The following is a 17,717-nucleotide window of genomic DNA, read 5'->3' as shown; positions in this document are numbered from 1 at the left end:
TTCAGGTCGCACACTTGAATCACACAGAAATTACTTGCAAAATACCTTGCTATTTTGCTCTCAACTCACGTTTAACTTCAGCGTTTGTGCGTCACTGTAAAATGAGAACATCATGCAATATATAGAGTTAGGAAAATAGGAAATAACTAAAGTTCTAATGCTTTACTCTTCCTTGGTGGAAGAGTTCTAGTTATTTTTAACTTCTAACTCCTCTCTTATCTAGGATAGAGTTCTCTTCGAGTAAGGAGTCCTTCTTCTTATCACTTATGCAACCTTTTCGTTCAGGAGATATCAGATATAACCACTTAAGCTTATCTCCTTCACGTGCATGCCTTGTGCTTGAATTTATCCGTGTTTATATACACTGTGTATGGACCTGGTTCATACTTGAGTTCCTTTGTCAATCGTCAAAACAAACTTCACTTAGGCCAACAAATTTCTCCTTTTTAATGATGACAAACTCTGCGCTTTTCATAAGCATAAGCCATATTTCAACTCAGCTCAACATCAACACAATGTTAGAACACTTTTCATTTTAAAGTCACGAATCATCAAGGACCAGGTTCATTAGGTTATAAACATCACACTCCAAGTAAAAAGCACAAGATATCTTCCCCCTTTTGGCATCATCAAAAAGTTGCATTAGAATGTTAGATAACCAGATTTTAATAGATATTACTCATGGCCACTAGGGCTACTTCAAATGAAATCATGAAGTCAAGCATCATATATCAATCTAATGATATTAGTTATCTAAGAAGCATCAACAAATAGCTAGAGTACAAAAACAATTGATTAACATTGATACTAGTCATCCACAAAGCATAAAGAAAGATAAAGATACTGAATCATGAGCAAAAAGAGGAAAAAAAAATCCTATCCGGGTCACTGGTTTGTCTAACTAGGCTAGGAAGGTTTCAAGGCTGGGAAGGACCAGGTTCTTGGTTTCTGGCCTGAAGTAGCTTCAGCATATCATGAAGAATGCCATCATTCTTCTCCTTCTCCTTTGCAATCTCAGTCTTGAGAGCATCCCTCTCAGTTTCTACTTCAGCCAGCCTCTTCTTCAGCCTCTCAATCTTTGCATCCTTAGCCCCATTCTCCTCCACCAAAGCTCGCACTTTACTGTTCACAGGTACCTTCTTAGATGAACTAGGTTCTTTGGGAGTAGTGTGGACTTCATAGTCACATGCAGTCAAAGTGTTTTCCCCAAAGTGGTCCTTGTTATTACCCGCTTTCCATTTCTTTAGGGGTACCTTGAAGTGAGCAAGTACAACAGTGAGAATGAAACCATAGGGTATGACATGAGTTTTGGTTCCAGTTATAACCCTATCAAGAAACTGGATGATAAACCCAGGCCAATTGATTTGCCTCCCACTGTCCAGACATTCCATAAGGACAAGGTCCATGAATGTGGCAATGTGCCTTCTTTCCTGCCCGGGCAGCATAACCTTGTTAACAAATTCAAACAACATTTTATGGGGTGGCTTCATCTCATTTTTGTATACAGCCTTGGGCTGAAGCTCTTCTTCATTGGCACCAAACTTCCTTGTAATGGCAAGTGTGGTAGGGAGGTTTTCTAGGCTTGGCCATTTTAACTTTTTGTAATCATTGTACCCTTCAACAGGTACTCCTAGGATTTCTCCCAATTCCTCGTCATCAAAGCTCACAGTCACCCCCTTTACCACACTGGTGACTCTGCCTTTTTTTTTTATCTCACAATTTACCATGAACTCCACAATCTCAGTTCTGCCAAGCTTTCCATCCATCTGAAGGACCATGTTCTTCCAACCTTGCATTTGTAGTTTTTCCAGCAGCATCATCATACCTTCCTCCTCTAAGTTCCCGAGGAGTCTACCCTTCAAGATGGTTCTTTTCCCAAACTTAACCATCTTGTTCTGCTCTTCATCAGATTTCTCTTCTTCTTCTTCACTTACTTCTTCCTCCACTACTTTCACTTTTCTAGACTTCATGGCAGACCTGATTTATTTTGCTAATGTAGAAGGCTCTGTAGACTTTGTCTTCAAAGGAGACATCTTTTTGGAAGTCTTTATTTTCTTTGCCTTTGGAGTCATAACCTCTACCTCTTCTGCCTCCTCTTCATCATGAAGGACCAGGTCCATCTCCTCAATTTTAACTGCCTCAACAGGCTCACTCACTTTCTTCTTTCCCTTTGTAGCAACTTTTCTTTTACTTTCTTTTAAGGCCTTCTCAAGTTCAGCCTCACTCTACTTCTTCTGACTCCTTGTAGCTCTTCCTATTATGGGATGGGTCTCTACAGGGATAGACGAGGCAACCTTTCTCTTCTTGTTTACCCTAGCAGTTCTAGGAATTTTAACTCCTCAACTCTTCTTCCTTTTTGGATTATAGCTGTCAGACACATGTTTCAGTAGGTGTTCAAAGGGTTCCTGTACTGATGGAACAGGTTCTTGAACATTCTTTCCCAACCTAACCAACCCCTCAGCAACTTTTCCAGACCCACTACCCCCTTTTCTCTCAAACTTTCTTCCCCTCCAGCAGATTCCTCACTCTATACTATCATAGCTCATGTTTCTTCAGTTAAACCTATAGGAGTGGGTGAAGATTCAGCCACTCCTTTTCCTATTCCCCTCACATCACCTTGAGAACCCTCACTCTCTTTTTCTTTTTTCTTTTTTCTTTTTATTTTTACCGTCCAGTTTTCCAGACTCAGTTGTTTCAACCCCAACCATAGTTCCTACCAAAACAAACCTATTTTCCATATTTTTAGCAACCTCAAAGATTGTCTCAGATGTAATTTTTGGACCAGAAGTTACATGTTGTGTTTCAGATGAAACAATTTCTTCTCCCTCAGTTGCAGACTTGAAGGAATCTTCAGAATTTTGGGGTTCATCTTCCTGACTTGCCCTCAGTTGCTCATTGATTTTGTTGATTTGTTCTCCTCCAGTGACTACTTTGCGAGCAAGCATCTTGAATATTCCTTTCTTAAGGATATGTGTGGTTGAGGGTGTGGGTATGGATTTTTTGGGTGGTGATGAGAAATTTTCAGAGATGTTAGCCATTGATGGTTAGAGTATGAGTATGTGTGTGTTTAGAAGATGAGAGAAGATAGAGAAAATTATTTGGTGGTTGGAAATTTAGAAGTGAAGAAACAGCTAAGGCCAAATCAATATAAAGAGGGAGAATTTAATTGGGTAACGACAGATTTTTCATAAGCTCAGAAGACTAATCAAACTGGGAGTCAGTTTAAAAAGACGTTGAGGACTCTCCCTAGAATCTAGGCACTTATTACGTTTTGGGACTCTCTTTGGGTGAAACTAGTTCATTTCGTAACGGATAAGCTTAAAGAGGTTAAGATTGAATGGGACTCTCCTTTTGATCATGATCCAAATATAATTATTTCAAAATATGTAGAGTGGAGAGTACATATTATGTAATCTTGATTAACCAGGTTCTTCACTGAGAAATCTCTTGTGCAAGTATGAATTTTCCAAGAAAATAAAGATAATATTATTAGAGATTAATGAGATATTTTAGCACATGGCACTAGAGTATACTAGTGAAAGTATGAGACTAAGCAAAATCTAATCTAATTATGTACAAGATTCACAAATTTTCTAGCCAATTTTTGAGTTAGAACTGGTTCCTTTTAGGTGATCTTAATCATCCCTAATTCTAACTTGTTCCTTTCAAAGTGATCTCTACTTAGAGCTTTTGTGAAGATGTCAGTTATTTGCTTGTTAGTAGCACAAAATTCCACAATAATCAAACCCTTTTCATAGTTGTCCCTCAAAAAGTGGTGCCTAACATCTATGTGCTTAGTTCTTTTATGATGAACCGGGTTCTTGGTCATACTAATTGCACCGGTGTTATGGGGATACAACCTACATCAATTCCAAAGTCCATTAATTGCTGTTTGATCCACAATAATTGAGCACAACATGAGGCAACAACAACACACTCAGCTTCAACAGTAGATAAGGCCACAAAATTTTGCTTTTTGGTGGCACAAGACACAAGACATGAGCCGAAAAAATATGCCATACCTGAGGTGATTTTTCTATCCACAAGAAAACCTACATAATCAGCATCATTATATTCCACTAAGTTAAAATTACTACCTTTTGGATACCATAAGCAAGGGTCAATGGTGCCTTTTAGGTATATCAAGATCCTTTTGACAGCAGTCAAGTGAGACTCCTTTGGATTTGTCTGAAATCTAGCACAAAGGCCTACACTGAAAACAATATCAGGTCTGCTAGCAGTGAGATATAACAAAGAGCCAATCATTCCCCTATACAACTTCTGATCAACAGATGAACTAGGTTCATCTACATCCAATTTTGTGGTTGTTGCTATATGAGTGTCAATTTCTTTGGAATCTTCCATTTTAAACCTTTTAAGCAACTCTTTTACATACTTATGCTGATGGATCATAGTTCCATTTGAATTTTGTTTAATTTGTAAGCCTAAAAAGAAATTAAGCTCACTCATCATATTCATTTCAAATTCACTCCCCATTAGTTTAGCAAATTCTTTACTTAACTTATCAGTAGTTGCTCCAAAGATTATATCATCAACATATATCTGAACTACCAAGATATCTTTACCTTTTTCTTTCAAGAATAAAGTATTGTCAATTTTACCTCTCTTGTAGCCATGCTCAAGCAAGAATTATGATAATCTTTCATACCATGCTCTTGGAGCTTTCTTAAGCCCATAAAGTGCCTTGTCAAGCTTGTACATATGATCAGGACATTCCTTTCTTTCAAAGCCCGGAGGTTGCTTGACAAATACTTCCTCCTTTAGATAGCCATTGAGGAAGGCACCCTTGATATCCATATGATGGAGAGTGAATTCCATGTAAGCAGCAAAGGCTATAAGGAGTCTAATTGCTTCCAATCTTGTAACTGGAGCAAAAGTCTCATCATAGTCTGTAACGACCCGATGGGTCATTTTGCTTTCTAGATCCCCGTTCCCCTAAATAAGACTCTCCATACATGCTTTTACTATTTTATGACCTGCAAGGATGGTTAGTTCGGGTTTGGAAGTGTTCAGGTTGAAATCGGAACACTTAGTTCCTTAATATTAACTTGAAAAGGTTAAGTTTGACTTGGGTCAACATTTCTAGTAAACGACCATAGAACCGGGATTTAACAGTTCCAATAGATTTGTATGATGATTTTGGACTTGGGCGTATGTTCAGATCTGGTTTTGGATGACCTGGGAGCGTTTCGGCAAATAACGTGGAAAGTTGGCGCATTGAAGGTTTTAAAGTTCTTTAAATTTGGGTTGGAGTAGGTTTTGGAGTTATCGAGATCCGTTTGGAATTCCGAGCCTGGGAATAGCTCTGTATGGTGATTTAATACTTGCACGCAAAATTTGGTATCATTCCGAGTAGATTAAGTATGATTTGGTGCGTTCGGAGTAAGTTTGAAGAACTTGAAGTTCATAAGTTGATTCCATTTGGTTTTGGGTTGTGATTCTCAGTTTTAATGTTGTTTTCCACATTTTTAGGGTGCGAGCGAGTTTGTTTTATGTTCACAAACTTATTGGTATGTTTGGTCGAGGCCTCGGGGACCTCATATAGGATTCGGGGGGTCGACAAAGCTTGTTTGCTCTTTGGAGAAGAGCTGTTGGTGCCTGTCATCTAGTGCGTTCGCACCTGCGGTGGAATGGCCGCAAAAGCAAACTCGCTTCTGTGATGAATGGGTCCGCAGATGCAGAGAGAGGCAGCCTGACCATGGTAGCAGGTGCGCGAGGCGAGCCGCAGAAGAGGGCTCGCAGATGCGGGACTTGGACGCAGGTGTGAGAGGTTATGGGTCGTGCGTGTTCCGCAGATGCGAACAGTTGACTGCAGAAGCGGTTCCGCAGAAGCGGAGATCCTTCCGCAAGTGTGGAAAAACCACTAGGCAGAAGGGGTCCATTTAAGTCAAGACTTAGGCTCATTTCTTCATTGCTCTCACTTGTTGGTCGAATATAGTGAGAGCTCTTTGAAGAGAGATTTTCACCTAGCATTTTTAGGTAAGTGATTTCTATGCAATATGAGTTTAAAACATAGATTATGGGTAAATTTTAACATGTAAAATTGTGAAAATTATAGGTTTAGTTGGAAAATCTAGGTTTTGGATAAAAATGGGATTTAGCCACGAAAATGGTTATGGAATTGGGTGAAAATTATATATTTGATTTCATGAGGTTATGGGTAACATTTATCTTCAAAAATTTCCGGAATCCGGGCACGTGGGCCTAGGGACAAATTTTAGGAATCTTCCAATTTGGGTTGGGTAATTACTCTATTAGTTAAATTTTGAACTTTTGAACATGTATTAATTAATTTGCATAACATTTGGCTAGTTTCGGATTGTTCGGCACCGAGTTGAGTCTTTAGAGCGAATTGTGGGCCGGAAAGTGAGCTTTGAGACGAGGTGACGAGAGTCCGTGCATAGCTACTAATTATGCTTATGTCCGGGTAGTTTAGGACCGAAATCATGAAATATTTATAATGTTTGCACCCTACTTGTTAATTAAAGTGCCTAAATTATATTGGAACTTGATAGAGGAATTGTAAAAGACCGAATTTCACTTACTTGAGTTTTGGCGGGTTACTTGACCGTTAATAGAAATTATGCTTCTTTGTGTATTAGCCTTGTAATAGCTTTTAAATCAGATGTTCATAAAATATCCTCTCTTCTTGTGGAGCGGGCCGAACGCCTCGGCAGTAGAATAAATGCATCTATGGTTCGTGCCGCTCGACCATTGGCATTGTACACATTATTCTGGATCGGGTCGTATGACCTCGGCATAAATCGTGCGTGATAATACTCGGAGCTTAATTATACTTGATATTATTTTATGGCTTGAGCGGTTATAATTATTTAACGACAAAAATTGACTTCGAATTTATTATTAGTGAAAGAATTATTACTCACTGCTTGTTATTGAGTTATATTTATTATTTACATAACCCATGCTTATTTAGAATTCCTGTATTTTATTGTTAGCCCATAGTAAGTATCGATGTCGACCCCTCATCACAACTACTTCAAGATTAGACTAGATACTTACTGGGTACATGCTGGTTATGCACTCACGCTACACTTTTGCACTAATCGTGCAGGATATGAGATAGGTGCATCTGGCAGTCATATCGACGCGCACCCCCGTTACCCCGAGGCCTAGTGGTGAGTTGCTTCCTGAGCCGTTCTGCAGCACCTAAAGTTTCTCTTTTGTATCTATTTTCTGTCTACTTTATTTCAGACAGTAGTTAGAGTTTTGTATATTCTACTAGTTCCTCATACACTTGTGACGCCAGGTCTTAGCACAAATACTAGTAGACTTTATAGTTTTGGAGTACTTATGTCACTATATTTGCCCACTCAGTTGCCTTCATTTTATTTTATTAAATTTTCTACTCCTTAATCTCTTAATAAATGAAATTTAATTACTTGGAAACTTAATAAAAGAGTAACCGCATGGTTAGTTCATCATTGGCTTGCCTAGCAGCGACGTTGGGCGCCATCACGGCCTATAGAAAAAATTGGGTCGTGACATAGTCTATGCTCTCCTCTTGACTATATCCTTAAACCACCAATCTTGCCTTGTTCCTTGTAACTGTTCCATCTTCGTCAAGTTTGTTTCAGAAGATCCATTTTGTGCCAATTACTGATCTGTCCTTGGGTCTTGGTACTAGATATCAAACTTGACTTCTTTCAAATTGGTTGAGTTCATCTTGCATTGCATTCACCCAGTTTGCATCCTGAAAAGCCTCAACAATATTTTTAGGTTCAATAAGAGATAAAAAAGCATCAAAAGCATAAAGATTCTTCAAAGAAGATATGGTTTTGATTATAGAGGTTGGATCAGTAATTAAGTTCTCAATAGGATGAGAACTTTGATACTTGTAAGGTTTTACAACCAGCTGGTTTCCCCGAGATGTTCCTTCAATGTTTTGTTGCTAAGGAACAGGTTCATAGATAGGTTCCCTCGAGGTTTGAGGATCAGTTCCTCTTTGTTCAGCTCCCCTGTCAAGTTGCCCTGGGTGGAAGGACCTGTTCCATCACCTGTTCCTTCCTCTGGTGCAACTTCAGTATGGGCAGTGGTTTTATTTGAGTTTCTTACCAGCTCAATTGCTTCATTATCATGTTCCTGAAGAATATTAGTTTTATCAAAAATCATATGTACACCTTCTTCTACACACATAGTTCTTTTGTTATAAATCTTATAAGCTTTACTATGTGACTAATATCCCAAGAATACTCCCTCAACACTTCTGGGATCAAACTTACCTAGGGAGTCTTTACCAATATTGTGCACTAAGCACTTGCATCCAAATGCCCTAAGATGGGATATATTTGTCTTTATCCCTTTAAGTAACTCATAGGGAGTCTTCTCAACAAGAGGTCTAGTCATGAACCTATTTATGATGTAGTATGCAGTGTTCACAGCTTCTGCCCAGAAGCTATGGGGCAGTGTACTAGAAAGAAGCATAGTCCTAGCCATTTCTTCCAATGTCCTATTCTTTCTTTCAACTACTCAATTTTGTTGTATAGTATTAGGAGAAGAAAAATTATGATTTATGCCATGCTCATCACAAAGTTTAGCAAATTTAGCATTCTCAAATTCAGTACTATGATCAGACCTAATTGATGCAAGTTGATTACCTAGTTGTTTATGAGTTTTTCTAACAAAAGAAGTGAACATGTAAAATGCTTTATCTTTAGACGTTAAAAACACTGTCCAAGTAAACCTAGAGTAATCATCAACAAGCACCATAACATATTTCTTACCACCTCTGCTCAATGTTCTCATTGGTCCACAAAGATCCATATGGACCAGTTCCATCGTCCTAGTGGTGCTTACCATTTTCGCGCTTTTGAAAGAGGATCTTACCGCTTCCCTCTTGCACAAGCCTCACAAACTTTATCTTCCTTGAACTTAAAGTCCTTGGAGACTAGTTTGTTGAGTTGACTTAGACTGGCATGTCCAAGTCTCTTGTGCCAAATGAGGGGATCATTATCCAACACACTTAAGCAAGTGAGTTTATTATCTGAAAGTGTGGATAGATCCACAACATATATGTTGTTCACTCTTTTTCCCTGCAAAACTATCTTGTCAGTGGTAAGATTAATCACAAAGCATTTTGTAGAGATGAATGCTACCATGTTACCTCTACCACATAGTTGTGATACATTTATTAAACTGTACTTCAGTCCATCTATCAAGTAGATATTCTCAATAGAGTGAGAATCAGTCTTACCTACCTTTTCAACCCCAATAATCTCACCTTTCTTCCCATTCCCAAATGAGACATCACCTCCTTTAAGGTCCTCAAGTGAAAGGAACCGGTTCTTGCTTCCTGTCATATGCTTTGAGCAGCCGCTATCTATGTACCATATTTGGATGATTCCCTTCACTTGGACCTGCAAAAGGAAATCATGGGTTAGACTTAGGAACCCAAACTAGTTTGGGTCCCTTTCTATAGGCAAAAGGGTGAATCAAATTCTTTTTAGCCCAACTTGGCAGCCTATTTTTCCCTTGAACAAAATGTTTGTTCTTTTGACTTTCCTTCTCTTTTACAGTGCATTCACTTTTTATAGTGACCAGTGTTACCACAATGTGTGCAAATCTTGTTCTCAGGAAGTGTAAGATACTTGCTTTTGGGATCCCACTTAGGTTCAGGGTTCCCAAAGACAAGTCCTCTTCTGTTGCTACTTTGGTGTTCTTGTAGCCATGAAAGTGCATCAGAGGACCTATTCCATTTACAAGTTCTATCTAGCTCATGCTTGACCTTCCTTAGATCCTCTTTAAGAGTTCTTACATGTTCATCTTTCTTGTACAACTCATCTTTCATTTTTCCTACATTTCCTTCTAAAGTGAGTTGTGTGTAATTAATTGTCTTTTTGCATGTTCCTAGTTTCAATTTTAGATTCTCAGATCTAAGCTCTAGGACAGTTGAGTCAAGTGCATGAACCTAGTTCTTCAACACAATATTTTTGCTTATAGTTTCACTAACCCTAAGTTCCAGGTTTTTGTACTTAGCCTTCAAATCACACATTCTTTAGACAGCTGTTCCTTGTCGTTATTTACATCCTCAGATTCATCAATTAGCTCTAGTAGTAACTTAGATAACCTTTCTTTAGATAAAAATTTAATATTGTCTTTGAGATGAAGGACACTTACCTCAGTTTCTTCATCAGATTCTCCAATGGCCATAAGTGCTTGTTCATCCTCATCATCATCATCTGAGCTTTCATCTAAGCTTTCTCCCCAAGCAGCGACCATAGCCTTGGTTAATCCTTTGTTGTTGCTTTTCTTGGGTTGAACTTGTTCCTTCTTCCTGTTCCTTCGTTAAGCTATTTCCTTCTTCCATTCAATTTTTCACAAAGGACAGTTTTTGATGTGATGATCCGGCTTTCCACACATGTAGCAGCCATCATTGGTTTTCTTCTCCGAAGCTTTTGCCTTGCTGTAGCTTCCACTTCTTGAAGAACCCTTTCCTCTACTTAGGTACTTCTTGAAGTCTTTGGTGATCATAGGCATTTCATCATCTTCATGATTAGAACCTTCAGTGATTCTGAGTGCCAAGCTTCATTCCTTCTTAGGTACATCCATCTTCATAGTTTGTCTCCTAAGTTCATAGGCCGTGAGATTTCCAATCAATTCATCTAGTGGGAGAGCAGCAATGTTCATTGATTATTGGATGGAAGTGATCTTGCTTTCCTAAGTGATTGGCAATACCCTAGTAAGTATCTTCTCAACCCTCTTTTCTTCAGGAATAATCCTTCCAAGAGATTTTAGTTCATTTGTCAGTGTAGTGAACCTTGTGTACATCTCTTGATTAGTCTCTCCATCCTTCATAGCAAAGTTCTCATACTGATAGTACATTAGAGTTCCTCTAGATCTCTTTACTTGACTAGTTCCTTCATGAGCCACCTGTAGTGTGTCCCAAATTTTCTTAGCAGTTGCACATCCTTAGATTCTGCTGTACTCATCTAGACCAAGCCCACAAACAAGCCATTTCTTGGCTTTAATATTCTTCTCCCATTTCTTCAAGCCCTCGGCAGTGCAATCCGCTCTTGTCTTTGGAATATCTACTCCTTTAGCATTTTTCTTCAATGTAGCCAATGGACCATCAGTGACAATGTCCCATAGCTCATAATCCTCTCCTTGAATGTGATCTCGCATTCTATTCTTCCACCAAGAGTAGTACTAGCCATTAAAGAGTGGTGGCCTAGCAGTGGATTGTCCTTTTCAGTTTCCAGGTGGTGCACTCATCTTGATCTTCTCCTAAGGTGTTAGCCTCTTCAAGGATAACCCGCTCTGATACCAAATGTTATTTTGTACTTCAATACCACACAGGGGGGGGGGGGTGATTTGTGTGGTGTACAATTTTTCGCGTGCACAGATTATAAAAGAACCTGGTTCTTATATGTATTCCTTATACTACTATTGCGGAATAATAAATGCGGAAAGTAAAGAACACAAGTATTTTTACGTTGAAAACACCTGGCTCAAAAGGTGAAAAAACCACGACCTACTACCCAGTAGGATTTTTCCCAATACTTCACTAAATCACTGAGCCAAAAACAGTATTTACAAAACTCTTTATAAACCTAAGGATTACCTATAACCCTTTGTGGCAACCAACCTCTAGCTGTTGCGACAACTTCATGTTAACTCTAACTTGAATACAACACTTAGAGTACCTTGTACAATTGCTTCTAGATAAAGCTGAAAGGTACAACTCAAAAGCCCTACTACAATGAAACTAGAATAAAAGACAGACACTTAGAACTGGTTCTTCTATCTGGTTCATGTAGCTTCAGGTTCACACACTTGAATCACACAGGAATTGCTTGCAAAATGCCTTGCTATTTTGCTCTCAAGTCACGTTTAACTTCAGCGTTTGTGCGTCACTATAAAATGAGAATATCCTGCAATATATAGAATTAGTAGAATAGGAAATAACTAGAGTTCTAATGCTTTACTCTTCCTTGGTGGATAAGTTCTAGTTATGTTCAACTTCTAACTCCTCCCTTATCTAGGATAGAGTTCTCTTCGAGTAAGGAGTTCTTCTCCTTATCACTTATGCAACCTTTTCATTCAGGAGATATCAGATATAACCACTTAAGCTTATCTCCTTCACGTACATGCCTTGTGCTTGAATCTTCCCGTGTCTATGTACACTGTGTATGGACCTGGTTCATACTTGAGTTCCTTTGTCAATCATCAATACAAACTACACTTAGGCCAACATTTACTATGCTCAATATTTTATTATTCCAACATTATATATGCTTAAATACTATTTTTACTTTTTTACTTTATAAATAGAATTTATTTGTCTATAGGTAAGTTCACAATATAAATAAAAAAGAGAAAAAATTATAATATTAATAAGTAAAAAAAGTTAATAATTTAGACGGTAAAATAGATATTTGACAATCAAAATGGTTAAATGACTTTTTTGTTACAAGTGAAAGAAAGATGACTTTAGTATGTAATTTCAGATAGCTGAGTGAAAGTTTGAGTTATGGACTCTAGAAAAATAATATCACACTTCGTTATTTAGAAACAATTTAACTTTAAACTTTTTATCTTATCGTTAATAAGATAATCAAAAGTTGTGAATTTCCAAATTTAAAGTGTTTCTTGGGCTGAAAGCAAACAAGAAACTGACTTCTAGTCTAGCAGGAAGTAAGAAAGCAAAAACCCTTTCGATAATACTTTCCTAAACGGATTTAGGGATTGATCATCTTTTGGGTTTTTATCTAATTAGATAAAATGTGTGAATGAGAAATGGAGGGAAAAGATTTGGAGGGAAACGAAAAGTTTGAAGTTGTTTTCTTTACTAATGCATTTTATCCCTCATCGTAAAATGGAAAGAAAGTCTTTGTGCTTATATAGAGAAGCACATCTTCTAGCTCTTAAAGAGTTGAGAAGAAGTGGTGCCTCGCGCCGTCGTCGACGTCACTCGCTCGGCTCGGCTTAGGCTTCGGATCAAATATCATATCAATCAATTGATATTATTGATTGATAAGTTTTTGGACCAAATTTATTTCCCATTTTTCATTATTTTTTTTTCTTTTTCCTGATATTTTTGCGCGGATTTTATTTCGCGGATAATTTCCTAATTCTATTATGGTCGTTTTTGAATTTAAATTTGCGACCAAACATAAATGTTTTTTGCCGAAATGGTACCTCATGTGAACAGGTACCTTCACACCTATTCAACCCAACTGTTTGGCTATAAATTCAAAGGTTTAGCCTCACTTTCTAACCATCGAAATCTGCATACTCTCCCATCTCTCTTATGCATTTCTGCATTGTTTTCAACATCAATACATAAGCAACAGTATGGTTTACTGTTATTTGTTGAGTTCTACGAAATTCTATAATTTCTATTACCTGTATTACAGAATAGTTGTTCAGTTCTATCATGGGAGGAATTAATCCAACAACCTTGGGCAACAATGATGTAACAATCCAGCCGGTCGTTTTGAGTGTTTTAGACCTGATCCTCTATTTATTTCCTCCTCTATGCTATATGGTAGTTATGTAACTTGCCGGGGTTTTTGGTTTTGGTTTCGGGTGAGTTTCGGAGTGAAATGGGACACATAGTCCCTAAGTTGGAGGTTTAACTTGTATAAGTTGACCGTAGGTTGATTTGTGTGAAGACGACTCTGAAATGGAGTTTTGGTGGCTCCAATAGCTCCGTATGATTATTTTGGTCCTAGGAGCGTGTCCGGATGTTGATTTGAAGGTCCGTAGGTCGTTTCAGCATGAATTGGCGAAATAGAAAAATGGAAGATTTTGGAAAGTTTGACCGGGAGTTGACTTTATTGATATCGGGGTAGGATTCCAGTTCTGAAAGTTGGAATAGTTCTGTAATGTCATTTATGACTTTTGTGCAAAAATTGGAGTCAATTAGAGTTGTTTTAGTATGAGTAGGCATTGGTTTCGGAATTCGGAAGTTTATAGTTTCATAGGCTTGAATTTGGGATGCGATCCGTAGAATCGATGTTGTTTGATGTGATTTTTGGCCTCCAATAGGTCTGTTATGTGTTTTGGGACTTGTTGGTATATTCGGATGGGGTCTCGGGGTCCCCGAGTGTTGTTCAGATCGAATTTGGATCAATTTTGGACTTAGCATCATTACTGAAGTCCCAGGCCTGCTGGTGTCATCGTACATGTGGACGGTTTGACCGCAAGTGCAAAATTGCGGGTGTGGAAGGTGAAGCGCAGAAGCGAAAGGAGAGCCCAGGGCTGGGCTCGCAGGTGCGAAAATCTAGGCGCAGGTGCGCCTCCGTAGGTACGGCCATTTGCTCCGCAGAAGCGGAATTGGAGGAGGGGCTTGGGGGCAGGACCGCAGGTGTGGTATCCTTCTCCGCAGAAGCAGAACTCCTGGACTTAAGTGGAATCCGCCCCTACGATGGGTTTTCCGCAGGTGCGGTGCAGAAGCGAGGATCACTGGGCAGAAAGGCCTTGTACGAGGGTTAATCTTCATAATCCATTTTTGGACTTAGAGAGCTCGGTGGGAGGCGATTATTCGAGGGTTTTTCAGAGAGATCATTGGGGTAAGGAATCCTAACTCGGTTTTGGTCAATTGACAGGAATCTTTTGTTAATTTCATCATTAAATTAGTGTTTTGGAGTTGGTAATTTGGGAAAAATTTGTGAAACTTCTTAGGCTAAAATTTGGGGAATTGAAAGACGATTTGAGGTCGGATTTGAGTAATTCTTGTATGGTTGGACTCGTTATCGAATGGGAGTTTGGATTTTGTAATTTTGGCCGGGTTCCGAGGCGCGGGCCCGGGTTGACTTTTTAATTCTTTGCAAAAAATCATAATTTTATTATTCGAATTAGTTTTCTATAATTTATATTTATAGTATGAAGTTGTTTTGGCTAGATTCAAGCCGTTTGGAGTTGGATAATCGAGGGAAAGGCGTACTAGTGGATTGATTTAGCGTGATTTGAGGTAAGTGACTTGCCTAACCTTGTGTGGGGGAATCTCCCCTTAGGATTGGTGTTGTTTGTGATAATTGTGATGTGTGGAAGCCGTGTACAGAAGGTGACGAGGGTGTGCATGGGCTGAATGTGGAAATTACCGGTTTTAGCTATGTAGATTCCTTTCATGCCTTTATTGAGTTATCTCAACATGTCATATTCATCATTCTTAGTTTATTTTCACATGTCTACTTGTCTCATCCTCTTACATGCTAATTGCCTTACATGTTTAGTTGAGGTTCTTGTTTCCTTTATTTCGTATTCATTATTTAATTGTTGAACTCTTTACTTGAAGTTGTTAAATCATGGAATATCTTGTTGTTGAAATTGGTATTGAGATATAAAGGCCATGATTCACATTGAGGTAAAGTATTAAGTTGTGAAATACAATTCTGCTGAGTTGTTCATTCCGGTTGTTATTGTTGATACTCTTGTGTACTTTGTGGTTGAACCATGGGCTTTTTACTGTGAAATTTCTGTTATTGTTTGGTTTCTCTAGCAAGTTATGATATTGGGCATTTGAGGTGCGATCTGTGGTACGTTGTGATATTGATACGCATGCAGTGGTATAAGGTTTTGGGGTTGAAACGCATGCGATGAGATAAGGTGGTCTTGATATGCGTGGCTAGTAGGGGAACTACTAGAAGTCATGCGGTGTGATAAGGTGGGCTAAAACGCGGGATGTTATTTCGGAAAAATAATTTTAAAAACTTAATGTAAAGGCTCCCGCGGTGATATAAGGACATATTGTGATTTATTCTTGTGATTTGGGACTACGAGGCGGTACCTCAATAGTGACCCTTGTTGATCTTTCTCTATTTGTTGTACTTGTATTTGGTTGTTTTGTTTCCTTATGTGATGTATTATTTGCCTTGATTTTGTGTAGCTAACTCTTGGTTTACTCCTTGCTTGTTTCATTTCCTTGTCATTATTATTATATTGCTAAATATTTTGTCCTGTTTCTTATTATTTACAGTAGGGCCTTGACATGACCTCGTCACTACTCTACCGAGGTTAGGCTTGGCACTTACTGGGTACCATTGTGGTGTACTCATGCTACGCTTATGCACATATTTTTATACAGATCCAGGTATTTCCTATCAGTCCCGGCACCAGTAAGCTGAGTTCGCATTTGGGGACTTCAAGGTATACCTGCCCGCGTCCGCAAGCCTTAGAGTCACCTTCTATCCATTTCTATATTTTCCTTCTTTACTAGATACAGTTGGATATGGATGACTTTGATATTGGCATAGAGCTTGTGACTTGTATTTCGTCGGGTTTTGGGCAATGGTATATACATTGGATTGTGAAGACTTTTCCTTATATTAGATGTTGGGTTTTGAGATTTTAAATTATTGTTTCAGTTATTTTCGAATGTTGTTTAGGCTTACCTTGTCTTAGAGACTAGGTGCCGTCACGATATCTTACGGAGGGAAATTGGGGTCGTGAAAAGTTGGTATCAGAGCTCTAGGTTCATAGGCGTTATGAGTCACAAGCAAGTTTAGTAGAGTCTCGCGGATCGGTACGGAGACGTCTGTACTTATCTTCGGGAGGCTATGGAAATATAAGGAAAATGTTTCACTTTTTTGATTCCTTATCATGCGAATTTGTTGACTTCGGAATTCTAAATCTCTGTCTTTCTATTCTCTCAAAGATGGTGAGGAGACGCACAATTGGATCTGATGACCGGACACCCGCACCCCCTGCTAGAAAGACAGAGATTTAGAATTCCGAAGTCAACAAATTCGCATGATAAGGAATCAAAAAAGTGAAACATTTTCCTTATATTTCCATAGCCTCCCGAAGATAAGTACAGACGTCTCCGTACCGATCCGCGAGACTCTGTGAGAGGCCGGGGATGGGGTAGAGGCCGATGACGTCCACATGGTGCCGCCAGAGCACCTGCACGAGCTACTATAGAGGAGCCACCAGTAGCTCCAGTTAGAGAGCAGGCACTTGAGAGGCCTGTTACTACCCTTGAACTTCAGGAGAGTCTCGCCCAATTTCTGAGCATGTTCGGCACTTTAGCTTAGGCAGGGTTGATCCCACTTGCAGACTCCCACCGCCCATACACCAGAGCAGCAGGTCCAGGTTGACCCGGTCTCAAAGGTCATACCAGTGCAGTCGGTTGCCCTATTTCAGACCGAGGTTAGGGCGACAACTTCTGAGGGGGAGTATCTCAAGCTCGAGAGGTACAAGAAGTACCACCATCCTACTTTCAACGGGTTGGCTTTAAAGGATGCCTAGGGATTTCTTGAGGAGTACCACCGTATCCCCCGTACTATGGGTATTGTGGAGTTGAGTGGGGTTGCTTTCAGTACGTTCCAGCTTAAGGGAGAAGCTTATCAGTGGTGGCGGGCGTATGAGTTAGGTAGCCCGGCCAAGGCAGTTTCACTCACCTGGGATCAGTTCTCAGAGATGTTCTTGAGGGAGTTTATTCCAGAGTCTTAGGGATGCATGGCTCGCAAAGTTTGAGCAGTTGTTCCAAGGTTCTACGACCGTATCGGAGTATGCAGTTCTGTTCAGTGATTTTCCTAGGCATGCACCAACCTTGTTTGCTACTGTTAGAGAGCGAGTTCGTCGATTTCCCCAGACTCAGGAAGGGTGTACCTCCACAGACTACTCAGGCCCCACGTATTCCATAGGGTCCTCAGGACATGGTTACCACACCAGTTGCCACTCCACCTGCACAGCCAGCTCAAGATTGAGGTCGGGCAGGTAGAGGTCTCCCT

The sequence above is a fragment of the Nicotiana tabacum genome, chromosome 4 (assembly GCF_000715075.1).
Source record: "Nicotiana tabacum cultivar K326 chromosome 4, ASM71507v2, whole genome shotgun sequence".
In the NCBI taxonomy this organism is placed as follows: domain Eukaryota; kingdom Viridiplantae; phylum Streptophyta; class Magnoliopsida; order Solanales; family Solanaceae; genus Nicotiana; species Nicotiana tabacum.
The sequence above is the reverse complement of the archived record's forward strand: the minus strand, read 5'-3'. Positions refer to the sequence as shown.